The following is a 6,010-nucleotide window of genomic DNA, read 5'->3' as shown; positions in this document are numbered from 1 at the left end:
TATTTATCAGGACAATTATCATTTCTAGCAGAAGTTGCAACTTTTATCTGATGAAAGTGGAAGTAGAAGTCGGTTGATTTATTGCTTCACTGACGTTTCACGCATCATGACAATGCGCATTCTAAAAGCGAATAACATAGAAAATAAAACTTTCAAAGTTATACTGCAGTGCGGTTGAAGGCAAGAAAAAATGAAATACACATTATTTTAAAGGTTGGCCAATAGATGTGTGAGCGTTTACTTTTTACGTTAAATTACGTAAAAACTTCCAGCACGCAACACAACTTCCAACATGCAATAGATTGAGTTTCGCAGTTACCAGCATGATTGTTGTTAAGTTAGTTAAGTTAAGCAAAGTGTACCGAATATATTAAATGCAAAAGTATCAGTCCAGCCAGAAAAACAGCTACTTATTGCATTGATTTAAAGTCTTTACAATATAAAGCGAGTTGAATCAAAAGTAGCTAGATTTGCTGACAGGAAATATGTTCTAAAACAGGGGTGACGAACCTTTTTGCGGTCGCGGCCACTTTGTCAATTACACACGAGTTATCGGGCCACACAACTTTTTAATCGTAACCTACTATGAAAACTTTTAGAAGCGACTCAAGATATTATTCATGAAAAGTAACAAACGGCAGATGAAAGTAATAAAACCCACACAGTTGAAATTATCTTACGCAGAATCGAAACATACAACAATAAAAAATAAAAACAAATCAACTTGAGCAAAAAGGATAGAGCAATAGTACTTGCACTGATAATGAAGACAGTTTCATTTTCGAAGCGTTTGTTTTCATATGAACATGATTTCTTCTTTTTTTGGCTCTATCCTTTTTGCTCAAGTTAACTAAATATTTCGACCATTATGCTCCGAAACAACAAATCAGTTAATGAAATTTCTTTTTCAAACAACAAACAAAAGCCAATGCGAATCATACAGCTGAAGCTATCTAATGCAGAATTGAAGCATAAAATATCAAAAGCTTTGAGATGTCTTTTGTCTTTAATGCATGAGCGATTGTCATATTGTTTTACGGGCCGCACAAAATTCTTTGACGGGCCGCATGTGGCCCGCGGGCTGCAGGTTCGTCACCTCTGTTCTAAAACATGTGCGGCAAAGTTTTTCATTTAAGGACCACAAATTTGTCAAATTTTAGTAGACGGCTATGTGAGTAGACTATAGCCTATGGTGGACAGAGATTATTTGTACTTGACCAGAGCTAGTGTGATGAGTTGTTTTACGCAAAATAATTCACAGTATAACCCTGTTTACGAAAAGCAACAAAACTTACAGAAAAATTAGATTTAATTCCAACATAAATGATGTTCTTAGATGACCTTGTCGTCACAGCATTAAAACTTGGTGTTTGATTGGTTGAGGTAATTGTTAGAAGTTAGAACAGATCAGAGATGTGCATTAGTTAGTTGATTTAGTTCTGTGGTAAGGTTTGTCGATGCTCATCAACCTGAGTTAACTTGTCCATGTTTTCTGTTTGTGAATGGACAAACAGATTTGCTGTCTCTTTTGTGCACTGCTTGAAAAACTTTCCGTTGAAGCATTTGAAAATTAATTTAAAACCCAGCAAAAGGCAAGCCTTCTGGTGATCGACACTTGAGTGGTAAATTGTTGAATAAGAAAATAGTACTGATACATGATATTTTTTCCTGTTTCTGAGCAGTTAGGTTACCTCTCGTTGATGATTCATCGTTCATGTATTTGCTAAGGTACCGTAGTTAGGATGATTGGCGTTAAAATAACGGCGGATGTTGTAGTCGTTTGTTACATGTTGTTATTTAAGTGTTACAGGTAATAATGTAACTACACACTCCAGTCTGGCCAGATCAATTTGTCAAACTTATTTGAACTTGCCACGCAAACCTTTTGCAACTTGGGTCTTTTAATGTTTGAGCTTCGGTAATTGCTCGTAGTTGGCAATATATTCCGCATGCCTACTAGATTGGCCATTTTCTAAAAAATGAGATAATTGATTTTAAGCTGTAGATTGCTAGGTTAGCACAAGCAATGTTTCATTGAGGATTTTGTGGATTGCAGAACCATGTTACATGCATGAGTTGCTGTATGTAAGTTCAAGGCTTTGGTTTACCATGCCACAAAGCTATTGATTTATATTCTATTGAAAACATCTGAAATCAACTTTGTAAGTCATGGGGACAAAGTTTATTGGCGTTTTTTGCACAACTAGCTGTAAAAATAAAAATTACACTTTTCCTTTGCCAATCACACAAGGCCCAGTTATGTGACTGTTGTGCTTAGAGTTTTGTGTCGCTTTCTTTTTCAAGTTAAAATTTTGTGCAAGCTATTTTTGTAATTTTCTTTCAGACCACCATTAGTAGCGTTGACAAGGGGGTCCAAGGGGTGCTTTTGGACCGGGGTTTGAAATGATTTTAGGAGCCCGTAGCCCGTAACCTTTCCGAGGGGCGGGAACTTGACAAAACCACCGTGTATTCCTTGGACATAGCTGTGTCTCTCTTTCTAGAAGTGTCTTGTTTAGCGGCGAGGATCTCATTAGCACCGAGCCCAAATTATCCTCTCAACGGCCCTGACCAAGAGTAGATATCATGACTTCTGCGGAAAGTTAACTGTGCTCAGTAGCGTAGCCAGGAATTTTGAAAGGGGGGGGTTTTGACGACCCAGCAATTTTTTTTAGACTGAAAGCATCATTCTCAATATCGTGACGTCACACGCGTGCCAAAGGGGGGGTTGTAACCCCCAAAACCACCCCCTTGGCTACGCCACTGACTGTGCTGCTGTAGAAATGCGGGTCAGCCGCAAACATAGCTTTCCAAGAAGCAAAACTGAGATAGAATGATTATAGTGTCACTTTGCAATGTTACTCAAGCGTTATAGTCCAACAATTGCCAATCATATAGCTTTGCCAGGATTTCATCGAAACGTTAACTTGAATGTACAGTAGCAAGACTTTGGTCTAATCCTGGGGTGAGAAACCTGCGGCCCGCGTGACTGTTCCATGTGGCCCGCGTCAAAATTTCTTTACCCAAAATATATTGAAACAAGGGCTCAAAAAAGAGTAGACTCTGCATTCTCGGTATATTACAAATGGCCTTCTATGACTAGTTAATCCAGAAGGCCAGTACGTTGAAAAGTGACGGTACGTTGAAAGCGATGTACCAAAACATTCCACTGCTCAACTTTTATCAACGCTACATACTGTAAATGCTGATGATTTTCCAGTCGTGCGGAAACATGCTTTGAAACATGTGTCTCTGTTTGGAAGCACCTACCGTTGCGAGCAGATTTTTTTCCAAATTGAATCTATTGAATCTAATAGAAAGTGGGCTTCGCTCCAGACCGGTCAACTGATAAAAACGTGGAGATGCAGTTAAGAGTTGCAACATCTTCCGTGTCAGCAGAAATCACACGACTCATCAAAAATAAAAACTTTCAGCCATCCTACTAGCTGTGAAAGTGAAATAAATCATTGTCTACTTCGCTGCATTTTTTATCTGTAAATAAAATTTCGAAATTTTTAGTTTATGTGGCCCGCAATACTAAAAAGGTTCCCTACCCCTGGTCTAATCATCTACTCTACATTCTACATTAATATACTGTAATAACAATAGTAAGATGCTTTATTTTGCGCTGCATCCTTTAGCAGAATTGCGTTACTTTTCACTCAACCGGCCCGTGTTCGGTACTCGGTGCTGTCACGGGATGTCAAACATAACTCTTAAATGGCTACATTCCCATTGTGCATAAATTGGCTTAGCGGTTAGTGCAGTGGAGTCTCACTCATCCGGCCCATGTTCGATACTCGGTGCTGTCACAGAAAGTCTAACATATACATGAAGTGGCGTTGTAGTTAGTGCAGTGGTGCCTCACTCAACCGGCCCGTGTTCGATACTCGGTGCTGTCACGGGAAGTGTAACAAAACTCGTAAAAAGCTACTTTCTGATTGAGTGGCGTAGTCACCGTAGTGGTTAGTGAAGTGGTGTCTCACTCAACCGGCCCGTGTTCGATACTCGGTGCTGTCACGGGAAGTCGAACCAAACTCCTAAATAGCTACCGGTACATTCACATTGCGCATACATTGGCTTAACGGTTAGTGCAGTGAAGTCTCACTCAACCGGCTCGTGTTCAATACTCGGTGCTGTCAAGGAAAGTCTAACATAACTCTTAAAAGGCTGCATTCTGACTGAGTGACGTACTGGGTAGTGAAGTGGTGTCTCACTCAACTGGCCCGTGTTCAATACTTGGTTCTGTCACGGGAAGTCTAACATAACTCTTAAAAGGCGACATTCTGACTGAGTGACGTACTGGTTAGTGAAGTGGTGTCTCACTCAACCGGCCCATGTTCAATACTCGGTGCTGTCACGGGAAGTCTAACGTTACTCTTAAAAGGCTACATTCGCATTGCGCATAGATTGGCTCAACGGTTAGTGCAGTGGTGCCCCACTCAACCGGCTCGGGTTCAATACTCGGTGCTGTCACGGGAAGTCTAACATAACTCTTAAAAGGCTACATTCGCATTGCGCAGAGACGAGCGCTTGAATCACTCAGCCCCCGAGTTTGCTTAAGCATGACGCATTTCAAGTAGGCCTAGGCTATAAGCGAAAAACATTTGGTTATGACTCCATGTTTATGGACCACGTCTATCGACTTGGACGTTGTGCCTTGTATATTTAATACTCTTCAAAACAATTAAGCAAAACAATAAAGTTACAAATGTGTGTCCAGTTGACAAGGTCACAAGCATGTTATTGTTTGACGGACAGACAATACTTGGTGTGAGTGTGACTGACGTTTTGGCAGTTGCATAGCCTAATCTACCAAGCTCGGGACTCGTTACTGAGATCAGTCACGTCGCTTAAAAAGAACTTTTATTTAACCTACAATTGAATGTGCTGTAAACTGCAAACTTGTTGATTAAATATCACTGCAAGTAAATTTTAGTTGGTTGATTATATTTTCACCTTTTAATCAAATGTCTCATTCAAAGCATGCTCGCACTTCCTCTGTCATTCCACCAGATTTTTAGGAAGCCTTCAAGTATTAAAATAATTTTGGTATTTATTAATTATTTTTGAGACAATGATCTGTCACTTTGTCGCAGAATGTCTCTTTCCGTTGATTGTCCACATGGCAGCACTTATTTTTGTGTTAAACTGACGTTTAAATGACTTTGAATGAACCCTGTGTTTATAACTAAGATGTGGATGGTAAACTCAAGCTAACCCAGGTAAATACAAATCCAGAAGGTAATCAACATTTTTTACGTTTATGCAACGCCAATTATCGTACAATCATTGTTTGCAACGTAAATTTATGTTTGTTACGACGCATCTGATTTTTGCAGCCCAAGACAAAGTCCAACCGGAAAATGGCAGCAAGGGAACGTATAAAATAATTTTATAATGCATAGCTCCATCAGTTTGACAATTGAAGACCTTCGGTGCTTCATTAGTTAGAGCAGCGCTTCACAATATTGTTCAATCACTGCACAGTGCGCATTTATACAGCTTAGCAGTTGGCGCCACATTGATATCGCAAACGTTACCAAAAATACAAGAAATATATGAATATCATCTTTTGAAACAGCATATTGTCATACCAATGAAATCGCACATATCTAACACACACTAGAAGAAATACCGTGTTGCTTACTGATAAAAGAAAGTGACAAAACTGAATGAGATGAAGTCAAGTTTCAATTTTCACATGAGGGCTTTTGTAGTGGTACGAAGCACATCGGTGGCAGGATATTGGGCGTATAGACAACTTTTCAGCAAATATCAGTTGAACACATGTCAAACCACAGATACACGTCGACTTTTTCTTACATTCATAAAATTGCGTAAATCAGATTTTGGGTTTCGAGTTAGACCAACACATAGTTGAGCAATCAAGCGAGTCTTGATTATACGAACGAAACTACGATTTTCATCTATGAAAACGCTGAGGCAATCGTGTTTTTTAAAAAAAAAAACAACAGTTGGTTAGCACAACTCTTTTTAGGACCTTAACAAC

The sequence above is a fragment of the Aplidium turbinatum genome, chromosome 18 (assembly GCF_918807975.1).
Source record: "Aplidium turbinatum chromosome 18, kaAplTurb1.1, whole genome shotgun sequence".
Taxonomy (NCBI): domain Eukaryota; kingdom Metazoa; phylum Chordata; class Ascidiacea; order Aplousobranchia; family Polyclinidae; genus Aplidium; species Aplidium turbinatum.
This window is presented reverse-complemented; position numbering follows the sequence as displayed.